We start from the raw sequence: 17,716 nt of genomic DNA on the forward strand, positions 1-17,716 counted from the left end.
TTCACTTGTATTTATTAATCAAAATAATGTGTCTAACAGTCGTTAAATTCTCAAAGTTTTGAAGTATACCTCATCTTCAAAAAGAAGAAGAAGAAAGAGAAAAAAAGTATGTGGAGGTGTGTTTATGCTGGGAAATACACCTCCACCGAGTGATTGCACATATTTATGCCTTTTTCTATAAGACTGTACTGTTATAGACTTCGAACACAACTCTTTTCATAGAAATTGTATGTATTTTTTTCTCAGTTTATTTTATTACCATTTTTTTTAGATGAGATGATATTGACAAGATACTCCAGAACAAACTTTCTCTTGAGATATCTTGTCTGTTGCTATAAAATAGTTCAATTTTAGCTGAAAATGAAATTATCCCTTAAAAATCAAATTATTTTATTAAAATTCGGATAATTACATTAAGGATATTAGTAAAAATTGATCCTAAAAAGATCAGTTTAATGAAAAAAATATTCTGGAAATAATCCAGTTTGTTTGAAAAAAAAAAAATGATTTGGAAATAATCCAATTTTGAAAACAGCTCTGTTTATCAAAAAAAAAAAAAAAAAAAAAAAAAGGTTTCTAAAAATAGCCCAGTTTAGTAAAGGAAAGAAAACAGTTCTCTAAATAACTCAGTTTAGTATAAGAAAGGAGAGCGTTATCTCAATAGCTGTTGAGTAAGAAAAACAAAATTCTTGAGAAATAGCACTGTTTAATAAAGATTTCATCCAAATCAGTGTTTTAAAAAGATATTGGCTAATTTTGTGAAATATTTATTCAAGAAATAAACCAGTTTAACAAGAAAACAAAAATCGAATTGACGAAAAAATGTTACTTGTAATTATGGTAAAGACATCAATGATATTTATTGTTATTGCATGGGTTTAAAAAAGAAACGAGATTTATGTGCAATGAATATTAAAGTAAAATTTAAGTGCAATGAATATTAAAGAAAAAATTCGGGTATTGTTTGGTGACTATTGATGTAATAATGATTAACGCTGCATCACAAAATTATCAAATTAGCTACACTAGGTAATGTTGAGACACAGCGGCCTAGAAAGGAAGTGATCACTGAGTTCGAGTTTTATATAAAACTGGAACTAACAAGAAACTGAAGCAAAAAAAAAAAGTTGAAGTGTTGTGTTATCATTTTAGAAAAGAAACTATTTTATTTAAAAGAAAACGTTTATTTTATAAATAAAAACAATTCTAAAATCTTTGTTATTTCAAAACACTATTTTATTCAAAAGAAATTTTTTTATCTTTATAATTTATAAATGAAGTAATGATAAAAAAAAATTCAATTTCAGCTTTTATATAAAACTCAAACTCAATAGCCATTTTCTTTCTAGGCCGCTGTGTCTTAACACTACCATTCTGAGGAAAAGATATTTTTTTATAATGTACAATTTCAGTCATTCATTTTAAGATTTCTATAAATTGGATTGTGTTCTGAAAAAAATTCTTTCCTAGAAAGCTTTAGAACATAAATATATTTTTGAATTAAAATTTTGTTTTTTCATTTGTTTGATTGTTTCTATCGTTTAGATTGATATGCTCTGTCCCTTATATTTAGAATTCTTGACTCATAAATAAATCAACTTATTTTCTAAGAGCACTGTTACTCATTATATAAAAATTCAAGTAAATATTTGATTTTAAATCCAGCACTATATTTTAGGGTAGGTGATGCTTTTAAAAGAATACCCATGTTATGCATAGACGAGCTCCATCTATTCAATTTTAATATATAAAGTAAGGTCAGTCTCTTTACCGTTTCTTTGTCATCAATAGCTTTCTTTCTGAAAAATCAATACCTGATTCTGGTTAGTCAGTTTTGCTTGTGAATCGTGACAGCATGTTGTTAAGAAGAAGATGTAATTCAATTTAGTTCCTGCCAGGAAGTATTTTATCTGGGTTGGAATTATCATAAAAAAAAAGGACATAAAAAAGGTGAAAAATAAAAGGAACATTTGTCCATCCAGAGTTATTTTCCTTTGATTGGAGCAAAAACATAAACGGTCAATGCCAGATAGAAACAGCTAGTATTATATAGAATCTCTAAAAAAAAAGTCACTGAAGGATTTTGATCTTATTTTTAATGATATCTTTCTGTAATTTTAACACAATGTAACTAAAACATTGGGGACTTAAATAAAAATGCAAAATCTTTATTTATGAGAAATAATGTCTTTTAAATGTTGACCATTTTCAGCTTCGCATATTTGTGCTCTTTCCAAAACATTATTCATGACAGATTGAAGAATTTCTGGATTGCGATTTAACTCCCTTATTTCGTTCCTGATGTTTTCCTTCAATTCTTGCAGGATTAGGTGTTTGATATTTCGAGGTCTGCCAGCTCGCGTAGCAAAATAAGGGAGTTAAATCGCAATCTTTCATGAATAATATTTTGGAAAGAGCACTAATATGCGAAGAAACATTTAAAAGTCAAAATTATTTAAATTTGGCATTTAAAAAAAAAAATCCCAATGTCTTAGTCAGATTGTGTTCAAATTACAGAAAGATCTCATCAAAAATGAAGAGTCTATTTAAGTTCAAAACCCTTCAGTGACTTTTTGGACATGCTGTACAAACGGATTATTATTTACAGAACTGGAATATAGAAAATTCTATAAAAAGAAAAGTAAGACTAACCCGTATCTAAAAGCAGGAATCACTTAAGAAATGGGAATTCTCATGTAAGGTTAGATTAAGTAAGAAAAAGGAATTTCTGTGAAAAGTTAAAGCTACATTTTAAAGAAGTTGCGTCATAGAAGGAAATCGATATGGCAGAGATGTGAGAACGTTTACGCTTTTGTGCATTTCATGTCAAAATGAATGGATGCCAGTTTTTGTCACCTCCTACAGGGGGTTGGAAAAGGAAGATATAATTTATTTAAATGGGTAAACTGCTGTAAAGAGTAAACCAAATCTCTGAGCAAATAATGAAGTTATTTGTTGTTCTTTTTAATTGCTTCTATTATTTGAGTCACAAAGAGAAAGAAGATCGCCATTATCCATTATGCCACGTACTAATGTCTCAATGTTCAACTGGTTTCTGTTAAGAGCATTAGAGAGTGGCAATCTCTTAACTAATGATACAAAGATAAAAAAATTTTTTTTTTTAGTTTTTGATACTTTTTGTTTTGGTGTAGTTACAGAAAATTGTGTGTGTGTGTAATGCAATGGTTGTAGGTTCAATCCCCAGCTTGGAAAAGGTGCTAGTCTAATCGCACTGATGAGTTGTGATACAACGAAACAGTTGGATATGTTGATTGTTTTTTGTTTTACAGCATATTAACCCTTTTCAGGTTATTTAATGCCAAATTCAGTGATTATGAAGAAATTTATTTTAATAGAATATATTTTTTTTCAAGTTATTTTCTATATAACCCATAGTTGGGACCCTAACCGGTACTACCACTCTAGTTCAAAGTGGACCTGGGAGCAATGGCAGTTAAGGGGTGGCTCCACACTCCCCAAAGCCCGCAAGGTGGGACCTCATCATCGGATATAGTTTAAGTTCATATCCAAGACCAAATACTGTATGAAGATGATATATATATATATATATATATATATATATATATATATATATAATTCCAGGTTAACATTTACCGGAGGTGAGGCAATGAATGAAGTTTTAACGCGGTTCATACAAGAGTGCACAATACCGAAGTAGAGCAAGATATACTTTTATTTGTTCTATATAAGCATTTATAGGTTGCTACACATTCATGAGTATGTTTCTGCTAGCCAATTACAAGTAACTAAAGACCTCTTCAGACGATATTGCTTATACAAAAGTAAAGTTCATAAATTATGTAGAACAAATAAAAAGTATATATATATATATATATATATATATATATATATATATATATATATATATTTATATATTTATATATATATTAAAAATATTTTAATATTTTTAACATCGTGATAAATTATGTAGAACAAATAAAAAGTATATATATATATATATATATATATATATATATCCATTTATATATTTATATATATATATATATATATATCCATTTATATATTTATATATATATTAAAAATATTTTAATATTTTTAACATCGTGATAAAATATAAATACACGATTTTATTTATTTTAATAATGTAATGATTTCTATTCAATAAAAAGAAATTTAAATTTGAATAATAATTATTCAGTGTGGAACAATATCTTCAAAACAATGAATAAATTTATAAAACCTTGTGCTTTATTATATGCAATTTAACTTTTTGCCAGTTTATGTAACTAATATAGATGTTCAGTTAGTTTGGATTCATGCCTAGATAAAAAGTAATTTCTTTTCCATCTTTTAATTAATGAAGTATTATATTAAAGGCAAAATATAAATATATAAACGATATGCATTATTATAATTGATGTGGCCGTGCTTATATGCATGGATTGAATTTAAAAAAAAAAAGGTAAGAAATTATAATTAGTTAAATTAAAATGTAATTACACACACTGATTGGATAAACACTGTCCTTTCATTGAAGAGTTAATCAGCAGGTTAAGTTAAAAAAAAAAAAAAATAGGCAAAGAAGGTATAAATATTCTACAGGGTTTCAGAGTCAGTCATCAGCCACCACCATGACTGCAGCTCTTGTGTTAGTTGGTTTAAAATTTAACAAGCCTGAACTAGAAAAAAATTCTAGCTACCTGACAGCCAGACCCAGGCGTCATACGTCTTGGTCTTGGTCTACGTGTTTTTTTACGGGCAGCTTTAATGTCCGTGACCTCAAACTCACAGGCTTTAGTTCGTTTCTATGAAAGGAGGACAAAAAATAATTTATAAAAAGAAAGAGAAATTGCTTTTGGTTTCTTATTTTTGAAAAAAATAAATAAGATCTGGCTAAATTCTTTCTAAATATTATTTGAAATATTTTTAGAATTACAACCATATATTTTTGTTTTTGCTGCAGTCACAGTGTTTGTGGATGAAATGGGGGAAGGGGAATCTATAGCTTTGGATATGAACCCAAAGTAGAAAATTAAATTAATCAAAATATGAAAATTATATTAAAAAATTCAGTAAAAAGTTATACGAAATAAAGCAAAGCAAACAATTTCAAACAAGATGGCTGTTCGTACCACATCTGAATTCTGCGAGGAAGAAAATTGTTTTTCGAAATACAGTAAGAATCATCAAGTCTGTTATATGTTCCTATTTTATCAAACAGGAAATATAATCTCAAATACATCTTCAAATGTTTTCTAGGGATTCGAGGTTTTAGACAAATTTAGAAATATCATATTCTGATGCACTGTAGAACTATCAGAAATTTAAAAAAACAACAAAGACAAATAAACAACAACAAAAAAACTATTTAAGTTTTCTATTAAATTAAAAAAAAAACACACCAGCAAAAAACTATTTAAGTTTCCTTTAAATAATACACTGCTTTTTTTGTTGAAACTTATGTTTTTGTTAATAATGTAATTAAATATATGAGTAATTTAATACACGGGGCTGGGAATAAACAAAGGATACTACAAAATGAAAAAATAAAACATTGAGTCATTAAAAAAATACTTTTGCTAATGGCAGATAAAAATGTGTGGTATATTTTTATTATTGATTAAAGACTCTTAAAAATTTAATTTCATTTATAGGCTTTCATAAGATTTTATTAAATGTAAAATTCGTTTATTTTACTATTAAAAAGTTTAGAAATATTCAAAGCGAATTTATGATAATTGAAGAGTCAGTAAAAAAAAGAGTTTTCCAGGTTTTCTGTAATTATCTACTGTGTTTAATTTAATTACAAATGCAGTCAGTAATTATTTCAAATTATTATATGAGTGTAATAACTTTTCAAGTTCAAAATCAGTATATTTTTCTGTTTATAGTTAAGCAAAATCAAATGATTTGAATAAAACATACAAATGTTTGTTTTAATTAGTTTTATATAATTACCTCCCCTTGTTTAGTTTTCTAGTTTCAGTCCCTCTACAGTTAGGTGGAAGAGTTATCTCCACTTACCATTAAAGTACCACCTTTGTAAGGCTTTTATTTGTTTGCTCTTAAAATCTAATTTATTAGTTACCTAATCTTTTGCTTTACTTAGTATGATTTTTTTTTACACCACCTCAATTTTTATAGCAAACAGATACAAGCATTTTTTGTAGGAAATGGGGATAACTACATAATTCTGTTTAACGGTAGTGAGATAGAAATTAAACCAAAGGGAGGGAATCATGTTTTTACTAATAGCAGAATAATAATGTATTTTACAAGTTCTGCAACTGAAATATCAACGTTACAACTTTTAAGCCCAAAGGATGATTATGCATATCAAATAAACTGGCTATTTTAAAATAAAGATATTTAATAGGTCTGTGAGGGATTTTAACGAAAAAATACTTTCTAAAAAACTCTAATAATGCAAAATGTTTAGTAAAGAATTAAATACTAAGTAAAATAGTTGGGTTTGTTTTATTATAAACACAGATTCCAAAAAGTTGTCCAAAAACAAACATATAACAAATAAATGTTATCAAAGGCAAGATAAACTACTTTTCTACCTAACTTGATAAGTTTTTAGTGCTTCTATTTAATGTAAAATTTTTATTCGAGTCGAAAATCATACAGTGTTTATCCATATATTTGAAAAAGACAAATGACGGCAAGGTCTCTGTTAAATACATTAAGTTTGGGAAAATAAGTTCAAACTACAAAATTATACAAAATACTGTTAGAAACTCACTTAATATATGTCAACCTATGTAATAGCTACATATATTTTGGTGGGTTTCTGATCGTTTTGAAGCTCGACTCTTCGGACGAGAAATATTGAAAAATTGGCTAAAACATGAATTCCTTCATCTGCGCACTTTTCTACAGGGAACGATCACTTTTTTCGCCGATATTTTTTAAAGTCATTCCCTCTTTTCAATTAACTAGCTTTAATTTAAACATTCGTCACTTCCGGTTTGGCGATGGATGCAACAGCGAAGACGTCATGTTTTTTTTTCACATTCTTTTCTTCCTTCATTGTATGGGTTTGAGCCTGCCTGCCTACTACCACTTTTTTTTTTTTTGCTCAACACACACCTCCAAACACCCGAGCAACGCCGGGCACCCAGGCTAGTTATATATTATATGCCTTTAGATAATAGCAGTGATTTTAAATTTAAAAAAAAAAAAATACTCTTTCATAAAATAGTTTTTCTGCCTGGCTTCAAATTAAATTAAATTTTATTTAATCATACAGATTTCATAAGATGGTACCTGGACATAATTTAGTAACATACATTGTTAAAAAAGTTACCAAAAATATAAAACGGCTAAGTTTGAATAAAATTCTTTGTTATAAAATTTTTTTTAAAGACCTCCCTCCCCTTGAATATAACTTATAGATACATTAATTAGTTATGCAGCATATTGAATGTCAAATATGTTGCCAGGTTTCAAATTATTTTCTCCATTTGTGATACATTGGGTGCTATTTGACAAAATTCAAGGACAATCCCAAACAAATACATCACCATGTGCGGCTGGAGATTACCGGTGGTATCTTTTTGGTCACTCTATAAAAAATAGAGTTTTTCTTAGCAACAAACATTTTCATTACAACACTTAAAAGTTAAATAAATTTAAAACTCAGACTTTTTTTTAAATGATAATGTACCTCTAAATATTTTTTTAAATATCTAAAAAATGAAATTTAAATAAATAGAAAGAGCAGATTTAAGTTGTCATTTTTAGTTTTTTTTTTTTTTGAAAATGTATTTGAGTGATTCACAATCAAATTTAAGATAATTTCAACGGTAAAAAAAAAATGGATATCTGTGACTGCAGCAATTGAAATAAAATATAAAAAGGTTGCTGTATAGATTACCTTGATATTAGAAAATACAACCTTTTCTCTATAACAATTCTATTGATTTAGAAAGAACTCGATAAGCATTTAGAAATGTTTTGTATCTACCATCTGATTAGAAGAAATAATTCTTTTCCAATGATAAATTCACACATAGAACTGAAAATTGTTTATTTGAACTATGCATACATCCTTTGAACTGGAACCATACAACGTTTTGACAGATGTTTTATAATCATTATACGACACAAAAGATTTTTAAATTACACATTTATAAAAGAAAAACAACCACTTCCAAATGACAATAAAACCAAACATTTCTACAGAAAGTTGTCCAAATTAATTTGATAAATATATACTTTACTAGCAGTGGAGATGGAAGGGGGGGGGTACGCCCGGCTGTACCCGGTCGTGAAATAAAATATGATATTTTGATTTGTCCAGATCTCGTATATATTATTACAAAGTCTTGATTTCAAAAATAAAAAAGTATTTGGGTGCCATCAGCTAAAATCGAAACCAAAACTGTAGCATTTAAAGCTGGTGACGTTACCACTGTACCAACATGACACGCATATGAACTGATTAAAAATAAATGTACAAAATGTATAACGATTTTTTAAAATTAAATTAACTATTTTAACCGGTTAAAGACCCATAAAAAGCAGTCCATAAGAGATCCAATTATTTGAGGCCCATAACGCCGCTCTGCGACTTTTAGTTTCAGAAGAGATAGAGTTTGAAAATATGGAGACAGGCAGACATAGTGAGTTCTATAAATTAGACTAGCTCATTAGAAAATTTTCTTTAACTATATTTTAATGCAATATTTGCATTTACTCACTCTCTTTATATATATATATATATATATATATATATATATATATATATATATATATATATATATATATAATGTTTTTAACTCATTTCAAAGTGTTTTTTTAACATATTTTATTAACTGTTTGCTCATATATATATATATATATATATATATATATATATATATACTTGTTTATTGTTATATAAACATGTTTACATCCCGCTGCTACAAACAGCCACTTGTTTCAATCAAACAACAGATATCATCAGGCAGCGACTTGACTATTCAAATGTTCAATGAATAATCATTATTCATAATATCATATATTCATTATGAATAATCGTTATTCATTGAACATTTGAATAGTCAAGTCGCTGCCTGATGATATCTGTTGTTTGATTGAAACAAGTGGTTGTTTGTAGCAGCGGGATGTAAACATGTTTATATAACAATAAACAAGTATTATCAGCTCTTTTTATTGAGCACTATCTAACAACCTCGTTGAATTCATTAGTCCATTACTTTTAAATAAAAAACCCCGAGTATATATATATATATATATATATATATATATATATATATATATATTCTTATTTGTAGTATTCCGAATTTTACTGGGTTTATATAATTCAATAATCGCTCATATACCAATAGATTTTAAGCCAAAAAGTGATGACTTAAACTGTAAGCTACAAAATTATCACATTTCATAACTGAGCATTCATATATTGTTTTTAACAAAAACGAAGACTTCAAAGAATGGATTCAATCCATTCTTTGAAGTCTTCGTTTTTGTAAGAACAATATATATAAGTAAAAGGGGTTTCTCTTAACATCTTAGTATATTTAATCGCTAGGGTCTTGTTATTATCTATTTATATTTGAATTGGAAATCGAATTCCAATGTTATTTTTCGATTTCCAGCCAGTTTGCACTTGCGTTCAAATATATACAGATGTATGGGTCAAAAATACGCTGATGATGATCAGGTTCATCGTGAAGCTATGCAAAAGTATTGTGATACATCCTTTCTATTTATTACAGATAAAAAGCTCTATCTGAAAGGATATCGAGCACTTTAAATGCACAAAATCTTCTGTCTTGAGGAATAAGGTCTAGATAGGCAAGTTTCTTTTTTTTTTTTATCTGAATTTACATATATAGTTCTCTTGAAATTTTACAGAAGGTCAGAAAAACATCAGTACCATCGGTTTCAAATCCGATATAAAGGGACCAGTTTATGGTTGAAAAATACTGGAATCTCTTCAGCCTCTGTTTATATCTGTTCTTTATGCTCTCATATTAAATTTTACTTTACAACCGAGCACTTTGCACTGCCCGGAAAAGAACAATTTTCATTACTTTAGCTTTTTTGAAGGCTGTCCAATCGGATTATATGCATCATCATGCTGGACTTATTTTGGACTCCATTCTCTCTAAAGAACTATTTTGCATTTCGGATCAAATTGAGAGGATTTTCATGCAAGCTGAAATATTATACGCGGTTTGTTTTTATATATATTTATTTTACATATCCAACATGTTTTCACTTTTTTATTTGGCAATTAATAACTACAATAAATTGCAGTTTTACTTAATGCCTTAACTAACAAATTCTAGCATTGCTACAAATATAATTTGATGATTTCTTTATGTCCTCTGATGGGAAGAATAACAAGAATAGCATTCTTTGAAACTCTGCGGAATAAGGACTTTGTAAATTATTTTTTGGAATATTCAGTCGAACAATAAATTTTGATTGTAAAGTTCAACTTACAGTTTTAATTTTCTTTTTCTTATATATATATTTTACATGGTAGTCACCATATATATATATATATATATATATATATATATATATATATATATATATATATATATATATATATATATATATATATATATATATATTACATGGTAGTCCTCTACAGAAATGAAACATGGAAGCCTCTTTGTAGCTTAATTCACATAAATATATTTTCATAATTTATATATATTACTTGACTTGTAAAATTTCAAGCAATGCCTATATATGAAGCTTAATTATTAATTCATTTATATTTTCTACTTTATTTAAAAAGTATTTTTATAATATTTTTTTTTAGCTGATTCTAATTTCTCTAAAATTCTCAGTTTTTGTTGTTTGTCTGCATGCCACCATATTTGTCATTAGCCCACTTACCAATGCTAAGACCAGCGATTTCCTTGCTCAACTGGTTAGAAATTTTTTGTATTCTTTGAAACCACTGGTATTAGTATACCAATTCTTTTTACATGTTTAACTTCAAGAGTCATTAAATAAATACGTTTAAAAACCATCAAATTAACTATTGTAAGTTTTGGAATTCGGTTATAACATTAATCTTCTTTTAGTTTGGTTTTTAACATTTTTTTTATGAATTAAATCATTTCAACGAGCAATAATGTAGCATTTTGGGCAAAAGAAATTTTTATCATAATTTTCTACATACGATATGGCTAAAATATAGGCTGTCTCAAAAATGTATTCCCACTTTAATTGTCGCTAACATGCTGGCTCTTAATGCAAATTATCAGCAATAAATAATCATCAATTTGAACATGTTCAAACATGATTCTTCACTTACATTTATCTTCTGTAGTAGTTTATAGTTTGTAGTTTGTGTTATTCCATCGGTTATTGACACAGTTGAGCTAGAGCTCTACTGCATCCAGGCGGCCCACTTCATACAGAGGTCCAGTCCACTAGACGATTGAGGTTGGGACTAGTGTAGCTTGGTGTTGGTGGCTGGTCAAGTATTTTTTCCAGATGTTTTTTGAAAGTGTCGGAGTACACTCTCCTTATATTTCTTATTGCAGCTGCAATACAGTTGAATTTTCTTGTACCACTGTAGGTGAAGCTGTGGTGGATGAGGGACTTGATCCTCTGTGTAGTCCCAGGTGTGCTTTTTTTTATATAGCAGAGTCTTCCTTGCCGCTGATGGGGTTATTTCTACTATTGTTGTATTTGGGACCCTTTCTTCCAAGATTTTGCATTTGTACTTGAAGCGATTTCATTTTACTATGTATATTGTCTCAAAAAATGTTATTTGGGACACCCTACATTTTAGCCATTTTTAACGGGATACAAAAAAACAAAAACAAAACAAACAAAAAAACAATTGCTTTTTTTTTGGTAATTCAGTTTAAAGAAAGGAATCTTATGTTTAACTAAAAGTAAAAAATAAAATAAAAACAATTTAATTAATAACTAAACTTTTTTTTAATCATTATTAATCATAAAAATTAATAACTGAATATTTTGTTACTTATTCCTTTTTTGAGATATTTATTCACATATTTTGTAAGTTTAAACTTTGCTGATTAGTTCCGCATAATAGTTCTGTGAAAGAAAAAAGAGTTACTTCCCTTTTCGCTAGTGGTTGGAAAACAGGCTATGTAATAACATCAAAAGATGTGTATACGTCTTGATATATCATGACTTTGAAAAACATATCTGTCAAAACATTGGGAACATCAAAGAAACACAATGTTTGTAAAACTTGAACAAAACCTATGAAACTTTCAAAATTACGAGAAATATGGATTAATTTATGATAATTTTGACGAGTGAATTCAATCATTTGATAAGAACAACGTCACATTAAAGAAATACTTATTGGATCCGTCTTGTCATAATACAATATTGCAATATAATCAAAGCATTAAAAATATTAATAAACTGTAAGAGTTTTTTGGATATCGTGAAGTTCTGCATGCTTTTGTTTGCTTACATGTCCAGCTGATCATTCTGCTTCACGATGAATGCCCTGGAAATACTCCTTCTGATTAATGTTTTCCAGTTTAAAAATATTCAGTTATTCTGAAAAACAGCAAAGTTCGTTTGCTTATTTTTAAACCTGGTAAACATTAATCAGAAGGGACTTTTCCAGGGCATTCATCGTGAAGCACAATGATCAACTGAATATGAAGGTAATCAAAAGTATGTGGAGTTTGAAGATCGCCATTTCTTTGAGATGATAAATATGTATTTTTTGTGTATATCTATATTGTGTATTTGTTTTTATGCTATTTACAATAGAGTGCTCAATATCTCAACATTTTTTTTATTCATTAGACAGAGCAAAATGATACTAAAAGAAATTTATTTGCTTTATTGAATGTTATTTTATCCTGTTTAACTACTGATTGCGAACTCTGTTTTAGCAATGACTAATGCAGAAAAAAAAAAAAAGAAAAAAAAAAGAAAAAAAGAAAAAAAAAGAAAAAGAAAAAAGATCTAGGAATAAATTTGTTTGCTAATTAAACTTTTCAAGTTCCCTTTTATTTTTGATATGCCCTCTGCTCAAAAGGGATATCTTCGTTTGAAGTACCTCAGTGGTCTTGGCTATATTATTAAAGTAATAATCAAGTATTCGTTATCAGAGCTGGTAATATGCTTAGAGAGAAGCTTTCAGTGTACCTTTCGACATCTTCTCCAGGCGGTTCTACCAGTCAGTATTTATGGCTTAACCAACCAATCATATTCTTGTAAGGAGAAACTTGGATGTACTTACAGTCATTATTTTTTTTATACCTACAAGCACTAGTGTTTCAATGTTTCTGTAATCATTTATGTTGGAAGTGACAATATGGTAGAATATTGCACTAGGTTGACTCTCAAAATTATTTAAAGATTTTGGAGTCAGTCCCGATTTTTTCACACAAGCCGATAGAAAGAATTTGTTAAATCAGAGATATATTTTAATCGTTCTCATACTCCCTCCATCTCAATTGTACATATATTTTGTATTATTGTATATATATATATATATATATATTTCACACGAATTCTCATTCGACTTTTTTTTCATTTTCTCTCTTTTTTTTTTTACTTGTATATCTCCGAGTATTTATTTGAATCATATATATATATATATATATATATATATATATATATATATATATATATATATATATATATATATATATATATATACTGTGTGTGCAAAATCAAGACTTCAAGACAAGGTGTTGATGGCAACAAAAAGTGCATTTCATTTTACGTTACAATTGTTTCACTTATGCTGCTCCTGTTATATAGTTCATGCGTTGTGTTCTTGGGTTGTCTAAATAAATAAATTATTATATGTACTCTAATTATTATTCTGACAGCAAAATCAAACATTAATTAGGCAATACATTAATATTTAAATGGGCTTTTCAGTAACCATAACCAAGGTAAATGTTTCTCGCATGCTTTTCCAGTTAGGGATCCTCCCCGCCTTTTTTTCTTTATATTAAAAAAATGCTACATTGTCTAAAGTGTGTTTATTCATAAAGTCTGAAGAAATGCTGGTTTTTGAAAATTTTCAAACGATATAATACTTGAAATTGTCGAACCAGACATTGAAACAATTGTAACGTAAAATGAAATACACTTTTTGTTGCCATCAACACCTTGTCTTGAAGTCTTGATTTTGCCCACACAGTATATTAATGCTCAATTATGAAATGTGATAATTTTGTAGATTAATCCTTACGTCAACCATTTTTGGGTTAAAACCTATTGGTATATGAAAATTTACTGAATTACACGAACTCAGTATATTACATATAAGTCTCTCTCTCTCTCTCTCTCTCTCTCTCTCTCTCTCTCTCTCTCTCTCTCTCTCTCTATATATATATATATATATATATATATATATATATATATATATATATATATATATATATATATATATAGTGCTTTGAAAATAATATATAAACAAACCCTAGGGGCCCCTTTCACCAACAAACTCATTAGGAGTTAATCGTTGGTACATCAAATGTTGCAAACATAAAAAAACAAAAACAAATTAAATTGTCATGCAAGAGCAAATACTCGGAGATATACGAGTAAAAAAAAAAAAAAAAGAAGAAAAGGCGAATTGGAATTCGTGTGAAATATATCTACAATAATATAATATATATGCACAATTGAGGTTGAGAGTGTATGAGAAAGACTAATATATATATATATATATATATATATATATATATATATATATATATATATATATATATTAAGTAATGTGATTTATAATTTAAAAATTAAAAAAAATTTTTAAATTTAAAAATCAAATTTTAATTAAATTAAAAATCAGTTTCATAAGAAGGAACAACAACAAAGTCACTATTACATTAAATTAAACTAGTAATTTCACTATTACATTAAAATACACTTAGCTCTTTAGACTATTATTCTAATCTCCTTTAAATTATATATATATATATATATATATATATATATATATAATATTTATTATGACACTATATATACATATTTCAAGGTCGTACCATTGGTTTCGATACACCGAAAACAGTAACTGTGGAAAATCGGTATAATCTCGTCGGCGACAAAGAAAAATCTGGAACTAATGCAAAATGAACGAACATAGAAGAAACGCTAGACGAGCGTTTAAGACTCAGAATTTCACATTTAAAAAATATCGTTTTAAAACCGACGCCAACAGATTATGATTATAGAAGAAACTAAGGAAGAAAGTTTGTGTGTGTGTGCGCGCGTGCGTACGTGCGTGTGTGCGTGCGCGTGTGTGTGTGCATGCATAGCGGGGAAGGGGGTGCTATGGAAAACTCTCTAAAAAATATATAAAAGTCCTGTTAAAGCCATATCAATAAATAAAAGTAGGACAGTTAACGATAATAAATAATGAGAAAGGCATGAATATATTAATATGATTTTAAAATTTTAAATCATTTAAATTAATTAAATTAAATAAAATAAGGATAAAGATAAATAAGGTAAATTTAATAAATAAATAAAAAATAAGAACTTTAAAAGAATTTTGAATTTTTAAAAAAATATTAATATTTTAATTATGAGAGAATAATAGTGAATGGAGAAATTTAAGATAATTAAAATAAGGTAACGACGACGAGATTATACCGATTTTCCACAGTATATTATTACTGTTTTCGGTGTATCGAAACCAATGGTACGACCTTGAAATATGTATATATAGTGTCATAATAAATATTGTATCTTCAGCTCTCACATCTACGATCGAGCACTTTATTGGATTTTTTTCATCACCCCTGGACACGCTATATATATATATATATATATATATATATATATATATATATATATATATATTTTTTTTAAGTTGACAAAAAATTGATTAAAATTAGAGATCAATGTGTCAAATCAATTTGAATTTATAGATATCTACAAATGCTATTCACCATATATGATGTATTGATATAGACACGATTTATCTGTTTATAAAGGAATTGAATTATTATTATTGCTCTAAAAAAATAGCATTGAGCACTCTTATTGCATCTCAATTATAAATTATACTTCACTTCAAATTCATATTTTCACTGCCTTTCAATTATGACAAAGTTGATCACATTTAGGATAAAGAATTATATATCTGATACTCCAAAATGCAACATAGTGATATTTCTTAGTTTCAAATTTTATATATTTTTTTGCATGTAGAAATGTTATAGATTGCATGTAGAAATTGATATATTGCATGTAGAAATATTATAGATCGCATGTAGAAATTTATATATTGCATGTAGAAATTTATATATTGCATGTAGAAATTTATATATTGCATGCAGAAATATTATAGATTGCATGTAGAAATTTATATATTTCTTTGGATGTAGAAACGATTTATTATGTGGTACAAGGGATCTGGTTTGAGTTGTTTTACTGAACAAAAGAAAATGCCTTTTATACAAATGCTTACATTAAAGATACATTCTTTTACAAGCTCAAAAAAGAGGGTTCTTATTTAGAAATCAACATAATTAAAAAAACAAAAATATAGAAAAATCTTTATGATGTACACACACATCACAGAACGAAGATATCGTATTCCAAATATCACGTAAATTGAATAACTAGTTTGATTTTTAACTACGAAAATAAAACTTCATAAGAAAGAGGGACAGTCTCGTGCCATCATCTTGAAAAACACAAAACAAGAGCAGATAAGTCCACGATAATTCTAATTTATGAGTTTAACCATTTCATATTAACCGGTTGAAATCATTTAAAAATGATTTTCTTTATAAAAATAAAACTACTTATGTGATTTTTGGAATATGACATTTTCGTTCCGTGGTGGGTACATACATTATAAAGATCTTTCTGTATTTTTTTTTGTATTAGGTGGAATTCTAAATAAGAACCAAAAACAAATATAGCATTGATTTAAGACATTTTTCTTTTCCCTTTTCTTAGGCAAGCATCCTTTGACCTTGTTAGTTCCACGACTGCAGCAGAATAAAAACCGCTTTTTTAAAACCACCTGCTGTAGTCCTACCTGCTCCATTGGTCCCAACGGGCCTGGAAACCCAACCCAGTAGCCGCGGTAAGAACGGCGGTGTCTACTGTTTACTATGCGATAACCAGTAGTGGCACTTGGAGTAGAATCAGCTTTTACATCTCTTTTGCCCTGAAATACCAGACATTATTGATATTTGTTTTTGCCATTTGTACTTTATACAAGTCAACTTACCTTTTTTTTTGTATTTTTTTTTCTCTTTCATAGCTTGTACAAGGTACAATTTGAATTAAATTATTTTCATGAAGAACCTATCAGACATCGCTGGTTCAAACGTTTAGAAAAAACAAAACAAATGATAATTTGTTGCTTGTGTGCTATAATGGGATTTCCAAAAATGCATTTTAGCTAAAAACATATTATATACTTACATATAATGTTGAAATTAGTAGCAATTAAAAAAAATATGAAAAATGAAAGAGTAGAAAATCTGCTATAACTAATTTTTTTTTTTTTACAAAAATCCCAGATATTAATGATTAGCCATTTTCTATTTTGGTATTTTGTCAAAATTATACATTGTAGTTATCTCCCCTGGCTTTTTAGAACTTTTCCATATTAAACAATACAATAAAACTATAATTCGATAAATTTTATTTTTATTTGTAATTATTTTTTTTATCCAAATCATTTTTCATAATTTTTGGAATTTTTACTAATTTCGTTGTCACGTGTAAGTGTGTAATCGCGTTTGTATCTGAAATGCAGTTTTTGAAATTCCAT

The 17,716-nt window shown here is 27.7% G+C and overlaps 1 protein-coding gene across 31 annotated transcripts in view; it reads right to left on the reverse strand.

The window, feature by feature from the left end:
• LOC145249546 (uncharacterized) overlaps positions 1-17,716 on the reverse strand; it is a 517,983-nt gene that overhangs the window by 143,176 nt on the left and 357,091 nt on the right. The gene's annotated exons all lie outside the window — the stretch shown is intronic.

Source organism: Euprymna scolopes, chromosome 28 (assembly GCF_053919585.1).
Source record: "Euprymna scolopes isolate OS-2025 chromosome 28, ASM5391958v1, whole genome shotgun sequence".
Classification (NCBI taxonomy): Eukaryota; Metazoa; Mollusca; class Cephalopoda; order Sepiida; family Sepiolidae; genus Euprymna; species Euprymna scolopes.